Genomic DNA, 17505 nt, shown 5'->3' with positions numbered 1-17505 from the left:
CATGACAGGACAATCTGCAGAAATTCCTTCTCTCCTTCTACTATATGGATCCCAGAGATGGAACCCAGGTCATCAAGCTTGGTGTCAAGAGCCTTTACCAGCTGAGCCATCTTGTGGGCTCTGACTTTTTTTCCCTTGCCTGTTCACTCACTTGCCCCAGGCCTAGCTTTGCCTGAAGTGCTTCACACACCTTAACATACAAGGGCAGGCTTCCATCCATGTATTAACAGAGGCAGGAAGGTTATAGCATCCATCCCCAGTTACACCACTGGCCAGGACAGATCTGGGGTTGAATCAAACCAAGGCAACCAAGTTCAGCAATCACAAGTGACAACTGCCTCACACCTGCTTCACGGGACTCTATAACACAGTAGGTGTGGGGGAAATAGAGAATAGATTCTACCTCTAATTCAGTTCTACCCATTTCCAAATGCTCAAGATGAGACCCAATGTATCATATGACTTGCTGGAACCCACACAGCTGACAATCATCTCCATCATTCCATTAATGCTGCCAAAGAAATCATCAGACTAGATTGTAAATTTCTCGGGGATCAGAGACTCATGTCCGGGCTAATTTTAGAAGCAGTACAGAGTGCTTCTCACTGTTCCAAACCCAGCCCAGACTTTACAAAACCACAGATTACATTAGAAGGCGTCGAGAGAACTCGATTGGCAGAAAGGGAAACGAAACTCCCAAAAAGGTTACAGGATTTAGTCAGTCGTGGCACTGAATATAGTTGTGTTTCTGCCAAATTACAAGCCAGCCACATATCTGTAGTTGATCGTTGTTGCAGAACTTAATGATCAAAGGTCAAGCCCTGAATAAATCATTTCCAAGGTGCATCTGTGCATATGTGTGTGTATACACAAGTGTGTGTATCCCACCAGAATCCTTGTGAGGATCCTAATGGTCTCTCTCTGGCAATCGTCACTCTAAGACTACACATAAAGAACATCCTACAACCAGAGCCCAGTGACTCAGAAAAGAGCTGCCATGGTGTTCATGTCCACTTGTGTGCGTGTGCAGGCCAGAGACTCACCTCGGGTGTTATTTCTTGTGCCTCTCATTGGCCTGGAACGAAGCTCAGGTATCTGGCCAACAAGCAGCAGGCATTACGTGTCTCTGCCCCAATGGTGCCAGGATTACAGACATTCGTCGCCAAGAGCAGCTTTTTTGTTTGTTTGTTTTTGTTGTAGTTGTTGTTGTTGTTGAGCAAGGCTCTGGGGTTGTCCTCATGCTTGCAAGACAAGCACTTTACCCACTGAGCTGCCACCACAGTCTGTCACTGCTGTGCCTTGCATTTAGTCAGCACTGCCCTTTGTCACCCCTAATAGAAGAAATCAAAATGCTCTTCTCTTTGAATGTTTCACAAGACGGAAAAAGACAACTAGAGAGAGAGGGGAAAAAACAAATTTCAGAACCATTGTTCTAATATTCTTCTTTTTCATTTGATTTTTCCTTTATTTTTTCACAGTCTTCTCCATATGTCATTTCTCAGACTTCTCTATGAAAGTTTTACATCTATTTAAAAGTTCCCGTGGCCCTCCATCATAAGGGAAGCTATTAAAATGCAGTTCAAATTAGGTATAAGCATATAGTAGGCAAATGTCCTTTACCTAATAATGCAAAGACACATTCCAGAGGGAGATTGTTGGTTTGTCACCCTACAAAGTGGATTGTAAATTGGTTAATAGCCAGGACATTCAAGATCTGGAATTCACTCCACACAGTCTTATTCATTCAAACTCCTCCCTTTTTCTTACTTAAAACATCTCTGACCTTCACCAGAATTCAAGCCTGAAAATATAAAGAAAACACCTAGTAAGACCAAACCTACTGTTATCATCATCAAGACACTGCAGCTAAAAATCCTCACACACAAGAATGCCAGGGACAGTACCATTCTATCTCAATCACTTGCAGATTATTTAGCTTCATCCTGCTGTGAATATTAATTCCATAAGCATGCCCTTTGCGTTTCAGAGAGAATAACGTGCACCTGCCTTTCTAAGTTATATTTGGTAACAGGGATTCGTGTTTTTGCAGGGTGACAGTTTCACAAGAAATCACAACTCCCAGGAGGGGAAATAGTCTGAATTTGCCATCAGGTGATAACCAGCTGCTGGAAAAAGAACCAAAAGGAATGTCTGATCCCCAGAGGACAGCTGTCACTCGGCAACTGTGTGTGAGGCAGCTCCAGCCACCAACGGTGAAGAAAGTACTCAAGGGATAGGCTTAATATGGCTCAAGGAAGGCACAGGCTGCCTCTAAGTCCATCAGACCAGACTCGGCATTGAAGGAGGGATAGGAATCAGAGGACGTTATTCTGGTTTCCTCCTTTGCAAGTGTTGAAAAGTCAGTCACCTAAGTTCTTAAAGCATTTCTTCTCTCCAAAGTCAGTGATTATGGTCTCTGCTGCTTTGCATGAAGCCTGAGGTCAGATGCTGATATATTTGGGTGACTTTGAACTCATTACTTTCCTTGGTTTCTTTGACTGTTAAATGCATTATCATTTGGGTAGCTGTTAGCCAGAGCTCTTTGGTTAAAATTTAATGGTAACAAGCTCAACATTCAGCTGAACTCCTGGAATCCAGTTGCAGAGAGGGAGGAGTGATGAGCAAAGGGGTCAAGACCAGGCTGGAGAAACACACATAAACAGCTGACCTGAACAACGGGTTGATGTGGAAGTCTTGTGTCAATAAAGCACTGTTGGGCCAATAGGAATCTAGATAGGTGGGACTAGGAGTCCAGGAGAACTCTGGGAAGGAGAAACACAGAGTCAAGATGTAACACCATGGGGTAGGAAGCCCGGAACTATTCTCCGGTAAGAGAAATACATAGATTAACAATTATGGGGTAATTACTTAAGTCAGAGATAGCCAGTAAGAAACAAGCAAGGCCAACAGCTTCATAATTAATATAGCCTCCTGTGTGTTTATTTGGGACTCATGCGGCTCTGGAACCAGGCTGGCAGGAAGGCTTCTCTCAAGAAAAAGGCTTCCCTTTACAAATGGTGATCAGGAGTGGGATGATGAATTTCCACGCAAAATAACAAAAGCTTTAGAGGAATTTTAGAAACAGAAGAACAGCGAGAAGCACAGATTTTTGGTAGCAGCATTTTTCTCAGGTGGGCTCTGTTTTGCTAGCCACAAACCGAGATTCACACGGCTGGCTTACGGGAGTCTTCCTGACTCTGCATAAAAAAAACCAGCAAGGTTCTTTTAAGAGACTGTTAACAATTGAAAAGTTATACGTACAGCTGGAAGTGGCAGTGACCACATCTCTGAGCCGGCAGCTTTTGCTGGATGTCAGCACAGACTGAGGTGATAAGCTGAAATCACGCTTACGCCCGCCATCTTGGAAAAACGGCAGTTTAAAACAGCCGGGGTTTTAACAGATAAGACACGTGGCCAGAAAAACATAAAGATTTACATTAAAGTCAGACTTAAATAAAGAAAAACCTCTAAAGGTTTACAGTGTGTTTAAAAATATACATAAGATTGAAAAAAAAAAAAAACGGCCCGGCTGTGGTGGCACCCACTGGTAGGATTTGCTGCAGAGTCAGAGGCAGGCGGATTTCCAAAGAGAAACCCTGTCTCAAAGAAAAAGGAATAAAAGTAAAAGAAATAGAATAATAATAGATAAATATATATGCCACGTAAAGATGGAAAATACAGAGAGTCTGGATACTGTACGCTATTGTGTTTTTCAGTTTTTTAATTGCACAGGAAGGAACAACTGCTAAAGTACACTTGATTATAAATGTTGCTGAATTAATTCAACTTACATCTTTTGAAAATGCCTTGACTTCAAAATTTAAGTATAAGGATATGTTACTTGGGAAAGGAGTTTTCATTTCTGTTTCTACAGAAATGAAAAGCTGAGGATTCCTTCCAGGCTTCTGTGGTTTGATAAACCAAGACCCCCGGAAGCAGTGGGCCAGGTGTTCCAACAATTGAGACAGCTAAGATAATGGAGCTTCACAGGCCCTGAAAATAAGGACTTATACAGGTTTCTGAGTTTTGTCATGATCCCCATGGTATGAACAGCGCCCCCTTCCAGCATGAAGCAGTTTGGAATGAGTGACGTCCTAATTCCTATCTTGTTTATAAATCTTTGTTTTCATTTATATGGGACTGTTTATAATTGGTTAATGATCACAGCCAATCTCTTTTTAATGGTAAAAAGGGGAATTATGGTATGGCTATGATTTTTCATTTACTGATACAAATTCAAGGTCAATTTTGTAATGTGTATATTTCTCCTCTTGAGTAAGTATTGTGCTTATACTGATCTTTTAAAACATAATTGAATACAGACTATAGATAGTTACTTATAATAGAATTTATAGTTAGGTAAGTTAGGTTTTCTAGATATACAGAAATATATTTGAGACAGATAGACAGTCTTCAAACCTCTCAAAGACCTTCAGAAAATGGCATTTAAAATGGTTTAGGGTTTTTCTTGACAATGAGAAATGTCTGCTCCTGGCAGCATCAATTACGTATGAGAGGAAGATGGGCATCGAAGAAATCGAGTTTGCTTTCAACATGGCAAGATTAGCCATTTGGGCAAGAAACTGCTCTTGCCTAGACTGTTTGACTGTTGCTGTATAAACTGGACATGCAGGACCCACAGGAAAGTGACTGCTGAACTCAGTCTTACAGGGTTCCTGCTTCATGGAAGAGTCTATGAGACTTTCTGCAGGACAAAGAAAATGACTGACAGACTGCCAACGCAGATAGACAGTTTGAAATTTCCTGCTTTGCTGAGAAATCTTCTGGACACATTGTGGCCTATGGGCTGAAGATGGATGCCCCAAGGTTACAGAGGAACTTTGGGTGACTGTCCAGGTAGCAAGATGTCTCTGTCAATCCTAGTGTTTATATATTATCCTTCTCTGGTCTTTGATGGAGTTGAAGACAGATAGTTATAGTATTCCCAATGCTACAGCTTCACAGTAAGACCCTACTGATGAAGACACTACGCGCTCATGGCATAGAGCATGGAGAAAGCTGGTGCCCAATTGGAAGTTTCACCCACTACTGGCTAGCATTCATAATGCTGGAAGGTGTTAGAAACACTACCAGATGAAACACTATCAATCTTTGACCCCTGCAAGCTATAGTAACTACATGCCTGCAAGATATGCCCACCAGTACAATAGTAGCATGAATATTAGATGAATAACCAAAGACTTTCTTATTACATTTGATGGTCACTCCATGAGATGCAACCCATACCTATTGTTGTTAATAAAGCCAAGAACCTGTGACTAGATTTTCCATGGGTCCTATGGGAAAACCTAGTGCTATTACTCAACGCTCAGCAGAGAAGCTTCTTGCAGCAGACTGTAATTAACACAGAGATCCACAATTGAACAACATGCAGAAAGTGAGAGACTTTGTAGGACTCCACCCTAAATGGGATGTCTTTATCGCACCCCATAAGTGCTTAGGGATCTACGTGAAGAAAGGACCAGAAAGGTTATAAGAGCCAGAAGTTGTGGACAATTTTAAGCAAACAGCATTATCCAGAAACAACATAGCAGGTGTGCATATGAGCTCACAGAGACTGTAACAGCATGCACAAAAGCAGCCCAAGCTTGAGCCAGACAAAAATCCCATCATGGAGGAAGAAAATGGGCATGAAGTCCCAACCCAGCCAGGGAAAAAAAACAAAAACAAAAACAAAAAAACTATTCACAAACCCTAGCTGCTGGAAGAGGAAAAGTCAGTTTTCATCAATTTAGTGACACTTGGTACATATACAACACTCCAGGGCAGGACCCATGCTCAGGAATAGTTGGCCAACCCAAAACAGTCACCATAGTTTTTAGTTGAGTTTTTGTTTTGTTTCAAGAAAGAAAAAATAAACATGAATCTATGTAGGGAGGGAGGAGAGGAAGGTCTTGGAAGAGATAGAAGATGGGAAAAAATGCAATAAAATATATTGTATGAAATTCTCAAAGAATAATAATAATATAATAAAATACTGGGCAGCGGTGGGGCATGTGTTTAACTTAGGAGACAGAAGTAGGCCAGCTTGGTCTACAAAATGTGTTTCAGGACAGTCAGGACTGATACAAAGAGAAAGTCTGCTCAAGAAAAACAGATAGATAGATAGATAGATAGATAGATAGATAGATAGATAGATAGATAGATAGATAGATAGATTGACAGGCAGATACATACACAGAATAATCTCTATTGCACACTGTCTCTTACTATCATAATACAGTATAGAACCTATGTGCAGCAGTGAATAATGCAAATAATTTGTGCTTCCTCTCTCCCTTGTTAGAAGACCTTCCTGTTTACACTGTCTTTCTTGATGCTCTTCCATTCAACAGGTTCATCCTTTTCTGAGTCTATGACCTAGAGATTTTTATGACTGTGACACCAAGGAATTCAGGAAATCATAGGTAACCTGAAAGGTTAAAAAAAAAAACAAAACAAAAACTTCGCTATTGACAATCCTCTGCTGGCTAATCCATTGATGTGAGTCCCTTCCAGCCACTGTAGAGTTTTTAGCAGCTTCCGTGGCCAAAACACTAAATGCCAGTGGGCCTCCTCCATGCTGTGACAATCAAAAGTGACTCCCAAAATTTCCAAATATGTTGGGGAATATTATGTTAATGAGTCAAAGATGTGTTGCATTTGTTTATGCTCCAGAATATTGCTTTAACTATGTAAAGGTGTGTTTACTTTTGTTTATGCATCATTTGTTTAAAGATGGAAGGATGTGTGTTTCATTATGGACAGATGCGTTGCATTTGTTTCACCTTGCCTGCCTAATGCACCTAATTAATCTAATACAGAGTTAAACAGCCTAGGCAGGAGAAAAGACAGGCAGGGCTGCCAGGAAGAGAGAAGAAATAGGAAGAGAAATCTGGGTTCAAGAAGGAGAGAAGAAAGGGAGAAGGAGATGAGGGTGCCAGGGAACAGTCACTGAGCCACCCAGCCACCTAGCCAGCCACAGAGGAATCAGGAAAGTAAGATATACAGAAACAAGAGAAGAAAGATAAAAAGCCCCAAGGCAGAACACATATTTAAAAAAAAAACACGATAATTAGTTAAGTTAGAAAAGCTGGCTATAACAAACAACATAAGATATCTTGAGGTAACTCTAACCAAACAGGTGAAAAGACCTATATGACTAGAACTTTAACTCTTTAAAGAAGAAAATCAAGCCGGGCATTGGTGGCACACGCCTTTAATCCCAGCACTCTGGAGGCAGAGGCAGGCGGATCTCTGTGAGTTCGAGACCAGGCTAGACCGACAGCCTCCAAAACAGAGAAACCCTGTTTCGTAAAAAACCAAAAAACAAAAAACAAAAAGAAGAAAATCAAAGAAGATATCAGAAAATGGAAAGATCTCTCATGCTCTTGGATAAGTAGTGTTAACATAGTAAAAATCAGTCCTACCAAAAACAATTTACAGATTCAATGTAATCCCCATCAAAATCCCAGAACAATTTTTCACAGACCTCGAAAGAACAATACTCGACTTCATATGGAAAAATAAAAAACAGGATAGCCAAAACAACCCTGTACAATTTCAGGAATTTCAGGAGTCATCACCATCCCTGACTTCAAGCTTTATTATCGAGCTATAGAAATGAAAACAGCTTGGTATTGACACAAAAACAGAGAGGTAGACCAATGGAATTGAATTGAAGACCCAGATATCAACCCACACACCTATGAACATCTGATTTTTGACAAAGAACCTAAAATTATGCAATGGAAAAAAGAAAGCATCTTCAGCAAATGGTGCTGGCATAACTGGCTGTCGACATGTAGAAGATTGCAGATAGATCCATATCTATTGCCATGCACAAAACTCAAGTGAAAATGGATCAAAGACCTCAGTATAAATCCATCCACACTGAACTTCACAGAAGTGAAACTGGGAAATTCCACTTGAACACATAGGCACAGGAGACCACTTCTTAAATATAACACCAGTAGCACAGACACTGAGAGCAACAATTAGTAAATGGGACCTCCGGAAACTGAGTAGCTTCTGTAAGGCAAAGGACATGGTCAACAAGACAAACAACTCCCTACAGAATGGGAAAAAGATCTTCACCATCCCCATATCTGAAAGAGGACTGATCTCCAAAATATACAAAGAACTCAAGAAACTGGACACCAAAGTGTCAAATAATCCAATTAAAAATGGGGTACACAACTAAACAGAATTCTCAACAGAAGAAACTCAAATAGCTGAAAGGCATTTAAGGAATTGTTCAAAATCCTTAGCCATCAGGGAAATGCAAAGCAAAAAAACTATAAGATACCATCTTACACCTATTAGAATGGCTAAGATCAAAAACACTGAAGACAGCTTATGCCAGAGAGGATTTGGAGGAAGGGGAACACTCCTCTACTGCTTGTAGGAATGCAAGTTTGTACAGCCACTTTGGAAATTAGTATGGCCATTTCTCAGAAAAATAGGAATCAATCTACCTCAAGACCCAGGAATACCACTATTGGGCATATACTCAAAGGATGCACACTCATACCACAAGAACATTTACTCAACTATGCTCGTAGCAGCATTATTTACAATAGCCAGAACCTAGAAACAACCTAGATGCCTCTCAACCAAAGAATGGACAAAGAAAATGTGGTACATTTACACCATGGAATTCAGCTCAGTGGTAAAAACAATGACATCTTGAAATTTTCAGGCAAATGGATGGAACTAGAAAAAGCCATCCTGAGTGAGGTAAGCCAGACCCAGAAAGACAAACATGGCATGTACTCACTCATAAGTGGATATTAGGCATAAAGCAAAGGATAACCAGACTACAGTCCACAACCCCAGAGAAGCTGGGTGACAAAGAGAACCCTAGGAAGGAGAACTAGACAAGATCTCCTGGGTAAATTGGGAGCATGGGAAGGATGGGGGAGAGTGGAAGGGGTGAGGGGAAGAGGGAAGGGAAATGGGGAAGAGAACATGAGGGAAAGGGAAGGTCAAGTTGGGGGAAGGACAAAGGGAGAGCAAAGAAAGAAATACCTTGATAGAAGGAACCATTTTGGGCATAGAAAGAAGTGTAGCACTAGGGAAATTCCCAATAATACACAAGGATGACCCCAGATATAATTCTAAGCAATAGTGGAGAGGGGGGCTGAACTGGCCTTACCCTATAATCAGATTGAGGTCTGCTGTAATTGTCAACCCTTCTTCCTGTGACTGATGAAAGCAGATACAGATATCCACAACTAACCACTAGGCCAAGCTTCCATAGTCCAATCAAAGAGAGGGAGGAGAAATTATATGAGCAATGGGGTCAAACCCATAATGGGGAAGCCCACAGAAACAACTGACCTGGGCTAGTGAGAGCTCACTGACCTCGGATGGACAGCAGCAGAACCTTCAAAGACTGAACTAGACCTTCTGAATGCAGCTGACAGTGGATAGATTAGGCAGTTTATAAGGTCACTGGCAGTAGGTTGAGGATCTATCGCTAGTACACGAACTGGCTCTTTGGAGCCCATTTCCTATGGAGACATACCTTGCTAAGCCCAGTCACAGGGTGGAGGGAGTTGGTCAGGCCTCAATGTGGTAATGGGACAGACTTTGTTGACTCCCTATTGGAGATCATATCCCCTCTAAGGAGTAGATGGGTGATGGGAAGGTGTGAGGAATGGGATGAGGGGAGGGAGGGAGAACTGGGATTGATATGTAAAATAAAAATAAGATAAAATTTTTAGAAAAAAGAAAAACTGGCAAGAAACAGGCCTAAGCTGAGGCTGGGCATTTGTAACAAAGAATAAGAAGTCTCCGTGTCTTTATTTGGGAGTTGGGTGGTGGTCCCCCAAAAGGGAAAAAAAACTACACATGTGTCCCCGGGAGATGGGTAAAGTCATACCCTGGTTGAGAAACACTGTGGGAGGAGCTAAAACCTCTATAGTTCCCCGTGGGAACAGAACTTCAGAACCAGCAATGCCTGGCTCTTACAAAATTCCCCATGATTTTCCAGAAGGACCAGGCAGCAGAGGAATCCCCTAGCTGGCAATAAGAAACTGAAAACCCAGGATCCCAGCACAGACTGCTTCAGGAGCAAGGGACACAGCAGCACCTACTGAAACCAGTCTCCACTGTCCCAGAAAGACCCATTGGAGCAACCTTAGACCCCTCATGGTACCTCACATGCTTTCTCCCTGAATACGTCCCTAAAATACCTACTCTAAAATTCACTTTTCCTCCTGTTTACAAACCCTACTCCTTCTTCTTAAAATTACACCCAAAAGGAATGCAAAGCTCCCACACAGTTGGAAAAATAATGCTCAGATCTGAACTAGAGATATGCATTAACCAAACACGTACTACGAGGTTACATGAGCTCAGAGCTGATTTTCTATCCCAGGACTTGGGCTTTTCAGAATTTCTACATAAACAGTACTAAATGTCTTTTGAGAAGACATGTGGGTTTATATTCCATACATAAATTGTGATGTAATGCCTGGCTGAATCCTTTACAAGTTTAGCCGACTTAAGCGCTTTTAAGCATACAGTCAGTACTGTCCAGTGTATAGTCAACGTGACTGTGCAATCAATTTCCAGGGCAGTTTCACCTTGCAAAACTGAAACTCACTGGCCATTAAACAACTAACTCCCCAGTTGCCTCTCTTCTTAGCCCTTGGTAACTACTGATTCCCGTTTCTAGGAAGTAACTACACAGTGTATAAATGGAATTAGGCAGTTTTGGGCTTTGTGAGGCTGGTTTATTTCACTTGTCATAAAGACTTTGAAGCTGTCTATGTTGTGCTAGATATCTGAACTCCCTTCTTTTTGATGGTTGAATGATAGTCCATTATCTGTATGCACCACATTTTTTTTAGTGTCTACCTTGCTGATAGGCATTGATTTCCAGCTCTAGGCTACTATGAATACGGCTGCTGTAAACAAGAGTGTACAAATATTTCAAAACCTTGTTTTCCACTTTTTTTTGCTTTAAATATATACCAGAGGTGGGGCTGTTGGATGGTGTTGAAGAACCACCACACTATTCATAGCACTCATGTTTTAATCTTTTGGAAGCTTTGTTTCTTTGACCATTGAATAATATTTTTTTAAACAAATGGAACTGAATGGGATGAAACCTAAGTCACACCTTGGTTTGAATCCTAATATGCTGACAGGAATCTATGCATGGAGACAGCACACACCCCTTTCTGTTTGAACGTTCTATACTGTCTATCCCTCATTGTTCAACATCTCATGCAATACACACCCTCAGTGCACTGTTATTGTTCCTAGATTATCAAGAAAGAAAGAAGTGACCCAGACAGATCATATCTGTAATCCAGAACTTAGGAGGTGAAACAGAAGGGTCAGGAGTTCAAGGCCAGCCTTAGCCACAAAAGACCTTGTCTCCAATAACTAAAACAAACAGAGGACAGTGAAGAAGCAGAAATGAGTTGTGGGTGTGCTGGTATTCCCCACCTGCAGCTGCACAGGCTGCCAGGCTTCTCACACCAGGAGTCCCACCTCCAGAGGAACTGCAACTGTGCACACAGTCTCTGGCGAGAAGCAGAGAGGAAGTGCTGCTTGCCTGGCTTCTGACATACAAGAAGTCTTATATTAACTGAGCAGGTTGTAGTTATGTACTTAAGAATACACATATATGTACCAACAATTTAAAAATTCCATGGATTTGAAAGAGCAAAGGGGTTGTACGTGCGAGAATTTAGAAGGGGAAGGGGAAAGAGGAAAGGGTATTACAAAAGGAAAGGATGTAATCTCAAAAATTAAAAAAATGTAAAGAAGGACATCATTTGTACAAAGATGAACCCTTCCGTCATCATGCAATCATACAACTGTGTCATTCTGAAAAGTCTCCAAAACACAGGAAATAAATACATCAAACTGACATAATGCTTTTGGAAACACAGGAAGGAACAGTAGTGTTCTTCTAGATAGGAAAGAATTGCAAACACTGCCGAGTTTTACTATTGGAGCTCAAACCCCAAGCTCCAAATAAAACTTCTCAACTAAGTCTTGAATCTCTGGGCTGTTGGTCCTACATGTGCTAATAGACTTGGCATTGTCCAAGTGTGCAGCAGAAATACAGAATCTAAAAAGATGGCTCCTTTTACCAGCAGGTGGACTAAAAAAATCAGAGAGCACCCAAACTACTGACTTCTCCACTAAGATCAGAAACAAACGCTGTTCGATTGCACCCTGAAACCATTTGCTTCTCAGCCTTCAGAGACCCAAACCAGCAAAGACACCAGCACACCAGCACAGCAGCCAGTAAGTCCAGCCCCTGCTAGACATACATAAGACACATGATCTAGCACAGATTAGCTGTCCCGGGTATGTGGGGAGCTCTTGCCAACCCTCCCAAGGGGCTCCCGCCTGCCACCTGTCCCTGGCTGCCCCACACTGTTCTAGTGGATTTTTCTCCGTGAGTCTGAATTTGTTTCCTGAAATTCCTTAATATTCATTCTCTCTCACATTCATTTTCAGTGGAGATTATCTTTTTCATCTACTCAATATTTACACAGGACCTACTTCCAAAAGGATTTTAGATGGCTTAAAAAGATAAGCACATTGGAAAGAGGACACACAAATGTAAAGCAAAATTTTAAAACTACTCAAAAGTCTTCAGGCAAAATACATCCCTACTCTGACACTTTCCTTCTTGCCTCTCCCACCCCCGATTCTCCTGCTTCTCTTCCAGACAGACAGGGGCATTAATGTGCCTCCTCTTGCTTCTTGGGAATGAGGACACACCCAGGAAGTAAACTCCCAGCCTGGCTCCTTCCTGGTTCCCAGGTTCCTGCAAGCTGCCTGATGTTAGAGGGGTAAGTCTGCTGAATTCTGTCACTAATAGAATGTCCATTTGCTCAAAGTGTAATCCATATGAACAAAAGATGCTTAGTGGTGAGACTGGGCCACCACACACCCCTCACACATAAAAAAAAAGCCTTTGTTGTGTTACACAAGCCATGAATGCACTTAATGATGTACACTTAAAAAAGATAGTCACCCAAGGTTGACAGGCAGAATCATCTGATGGCATAAAATGCCTCATTAAATGTAATTAGGAAATAGCATTACTGAAATGCTGATCAAGACTTTCCTGTGTCCTGTTTGGAGGGAGTCATTTCCTGCACAATCCTTTGACTTCTTGAACGATAGTTTTTTCCTTTTTTTGATTATGAAAGAAGATACAATAGCAAACCATCATTGGACACCCCCCCACCATGGTCTAGGATGAACTTGAATTCTGATTTGACAACGAAGTGCCACCCATACAGTGTACAGAATACTTCTACACACGCAATCCCACTTACTCTGCAAATATTATAGAAGGAAACTGTCATAGTCCCCATGGAAAAGAGGAGCTAGGAGAAGTGAAAGGCTTTGTGAAAACGTCCCAGAGCAGTGATCAGAAGACAATGTGGGCCATTGCCTCCTACGCTGTCTATAGCTTGGACCAACCGCGTTGCTTCCTGAGGTGTGAGTCAGGGCTGATGATTAAATGGCAGCTCCAGGGATGCAGCAAGGCTGGTGCCTGCACTGCTTGACACCCGGCCAGCCCATCCCAACCACCATTTATCACGAGTGCCGTCCAAGTGGACCAGCAGCTCTTAAAAGGATTTTATTGTACTACATATATTTTCTGAGGGGAGGAAGCACGTGACACAATGTGTATGTGGAAGTCAGATGAGAATGTTCAGGAGTATCTTTTCTCCATCCACAATATGAGTACCAGGGATCAAACCCAGGTTATCGAAGTTGGCAGCAAGTGCCGTTAACCACTTACCCATCTTGCCAGCCCCACCAGTGACTCTTTGTTCTAGAAATGTATTCTTTCTTTCTTTTATCCATTGGTTGTCCGCTTTTCCTTCCTTCCATGTGGTTCATACTTTTCTTCTAACAAAGGGTCACACACATCACCCATCTCTGAGATATACTTACAAATCATGCTCTAATTGTCCACTTAACTTATTACCAACACTGACAAAGCTTTCTCTATACTCAAAGTCAACACTAAGGCTCTATCTTCGGAGCAAATTCAAGGAGGTTAACAGGTAGAAGCCCCCTTATCAAAGCTATGTCCTCATTTCTTCTGCACTAAAAACTACCAAAATGCTAACACAGAGCCTTTCCAGAATGAAGATATGCAATGACATCCCTTTGATGGTTTTAATGTTACTTCAGATACTTTTTTCAACCCACAACTTCTAATGGGCTACCTGGTGTTAGGCTCACTGTTGCTGTCTTGTGGAAAGACTAAGAAGGTCAGAAAGGAGGAGAGGGAGATGGGTAAAACAGAAGAGCAGTTCTGTGAAGAAATGACGTGGGGTGTTCTTCCACTGTTACTTGCTAGAGAAGAAACCCCACATTCTGACTAGTTACCATTGCCTATATTCTGGGAAAGCAGAAGTATTCCGATCTTAATTTTTACAGAAGGACCCCATAAAACCTATTTCTAAAGGCTTGAACCAGGTGTGCTGCATGTGCCTGTATTCCTTGCATCCAAGGAGCTGAGGCAGAGGGTCTGCAATCCTGGACTACATAATGAATCCTGGCCAGCCTGGACTGCACTGTGAGCCTCTATTGTTCCTCCCGCCCCTGTATTGCCCCTCCCCAAAAATCGTGTTTTGATTACTAATGTAATCAAATGTAAGGCAGAATTATCATGGGTTTCCTTAAGGTAGTCATCGATTTACAACTACTTTAAAAAGTAGAACAAACGAAAAAATGACAAACAAAACCAATTCTGTCTGTACATTTTTTGAAAAGGAAGAAAAAGGCTCTAGTTCACTTCACACCTGTCCCAAAAACTCCTCAAATGTTGACATTCCTGACATTTTGGTCTCATCCCAGCGCAGAGCTGGGGATGGGGCTCAGTGGTCAGGCACTGGTGGATGGAGTCAGAGGTCAGGCACTCATGGATGGAGATCAGTAGTCAGGCACTTATGGATGGGGCTCAGGGGTCAGGCACTCATGGATGGAGATCAGTAGTCAGGCACTCATGGATGGAGCTCAGGAGTCAGGCACTTGTGGATGGGGCTCAGGGATCTGGCACTCATGGATGGAGCTCAGGGGTCAGGCACTCATGGATGAAATATGCACAAAGCTCTAGGCCCAATCCCCAGCACAGTGACTACTTAGCCCAGGCTATGTATGGATAGTATTTAATGTGCAAATGCTGTTTTCCTCAGAAAAATCCAGTCTTAGCGTTCTTACTCTAGACATTTTCCCTATACATAAGGCCTGTAATTTTGATGAAGAAAATCTGTGTTCACTGCAGTTGTGAACCTATAGCAGGCTAGAAGGGATACGAATTTGCCATGTCAATAGAAGTAAAGGCCAGCAGAAATATGGAAACACACTGGGATAATTGCACGGATGCAAGACAAAGCTCTGAAAATTACATATTGTTTTCAAAGGAAAAAACAATCTCTCCTGTAACATTTGATAATCATCCATCCACTCAATCAAGTGATTAGACTTAACATCACCAGTGAACATACAGATGTGTGCAATACAAAACACACAGCATTGTCTATAAAGTACTCCAACTCAAGTGGTCTGTCTGAGTTTATAGTCACCCCAAGGAAACGGTGAGACAAGACTAGAATGTGAGCAGGTCAACTATCCTTGTATCCCAAAAAAGGTTTAACACACACACACACACACACACACACACAAAGGTTAGGATGCTGTTCTACATTGTGAAAGCTACAATGGCAAATAGCCAAATGTAATTATATTAATAAGTGGCTTTGGGGGAAATCCTGGCTTTAACATTAGTAATGACAAAGGAATTCGGGTAGCAATTGAAATTTGAATCTGGAAAGATGTTTGGTAACAGTTCTTGGCTTTTTTTCTTAGCTTAAGCATACATCTGCCAGTATGGAAAATAATGTGGTTTTGTTGTTGTTGTTGTTGTTTGTTCCTCTGTTTGTTGATAGTGCTGAAGAGCAAATCCAGGACTCTTCCATGAGACAAGTTCTCTACAGCTGAGCTACACTCCAATTCCAGAATACTCTTTTTCTAGAAGAGGCATGCTGAGGCATAGTGGTGCCTACAGGTCTACAGTGACTTCCAAAGAGCTCAACTTCCCACATCAAAATATACACACATATGGGGGGCAGGAGGTGCTGATAAATATGGCAAAACGAACTTTTTGTTATTGTGTGAGACAGTATCTCACTGTGTAGCCCTGGTTGGCCTAGTACTCAAGATACAGCCCAGAGTGACCTTAAACTCACAATCATCTCACCGCAGCCTCCCAAGTGCGGGAATTACAGGTGCGAGACACCATACACAGCTGATAAAATGAGCAATTACTAAGTCTGGTGAGTGGGTATATTGATATTTATTATACAGTTGATTAAATTTTCCATGTTCCACGTTAGAAGGCATGCTAGCATGATAACTAGTCTCTATACACAGAACAAACCTGTGCTTACATTTAATGACAAAATTAAGTTCTAAATGCTGCATTTGGCCAATTACTGGAGACAACCTAAGGACAGTGGGTGGATTGAGGACAAAGTATAGCCCTCCTGCATTAGCTGTCTTCTCCACGCTCTTTGAAAACTTCATTCACACACCAAAGATTATCAACTAATAAGTTACTAAATATGTCTAGAGTTTGATAATTTACTGTTGAAGATTCTTATAAAATAAGAACTTTTCTGCTGGCCAAGTAGCCTAGCCACTTGGTGAGTTCTAGACCAGTGAACCTGGTCTCAGCAAAAAACAAAACAAAAAACAAAACAAAACATGAAACAACATGTAAGGTTGTCCTGTGGCCTACATAGGTACACACACACACACACACACACACACACACACACACACACAAGCACGCACGCATGCACGCACACATGCATGCATGCACACACAGCCTTAGGTGATTTAGGTAGAGTCTAGTAGAGAAACGGGAAAAGGGAGCACTGGGCTAGTTTGACATTGACCTTTTCCAGGGTTCAAGTTCTCCTTTCAGTGTACTTTTAAAGGAGCAGTTACTACAGGGAGTTCCTGACAACCATCAAACTTGCTTCTAGGATGTCAATTAGCCAAGTCCCTACCTGTCTGGCCTCCCATGGGCACTCTGAACTTAGCCCAAACACTTCTGTCCACCCATGCTCTTAGACGCAAGTCAAGGAACCAAACCACAAAGCCTGTATTCTTCAGGAGACAGTAACAAATTCACAAATTCCAGTCACTCAGGCCTTTAAAGAACAATGAAAGCAGCTTTGGATAAACCTGCTAGCCTGGGGTACTGCCCCCCAGACAGACATAACTTACTCATCTACTGTTTTTCAGGCCTTGCTGGTATTTGGGTGAGATGCAGGAAGGGGGCAGACAGCACATGGGGTCTGGCTACCCTGCTATCTGCTGTTGGAGATGAGAACAAGGTGGCAGGAACTCACAACTGCTGCTGAGCTCTCTTCCTTTCTGGTCTCTTCTGGGAAGGACAGCACTTAGAAGATAAACTTGTTGAATTAGAGACTTCCC

General features: G+C 41.9%; 1 protein-coding gene and 1 long non-coding RNA gene across 3 annotated transcripts in view; one reads left to right on the top strand and one right to left on the bottom strand.

The window, feature by feature from the left end:
* The window catches only part of Slco5a1 (solute carrier organic anion transporter family member 5A1), a 152438-nt gene that overhangs the window by 131575 nt on the left and 3358 nt on the right, over window positions 1-17505 (bottom strand). The window lies entirely within an intron of this gene.
* Window positions 9995-16322, top strand: LOC110340347. Its single transcript, XR_002382145.2, has 4 exons — window positions 9995-10158; window positions 12120-12273; window positions 12704-12827; window positions 15951-16322. It is a non-coding gene; the product is annotated as an uncharacterized LOC110340347 (long non-coding RNA).

The sequence above is a fragment of the Mesocricetus auratus genome, unplaced genomic scaffold (genome assembly GCF_017639785.1).
Source record: "Mesocricetus auratus isolate SY011 unplaced genomic scaffold, BCM_Maur_2.0 Super-Scaffold_6730, whole genome shotgun sequence".
Taxonomy (NCBI): domain Eukaryota; kingdom Metazoa; phylum Chordata; class Mammalia; order Rodentia; family Cricetidae; genus Mesocricetus; species Mesocricetus auratus.
Note: the sequence above shows the minus strand (reverse complement) of the source record. Positions and strands in the feature narration are given on the sequence as shown.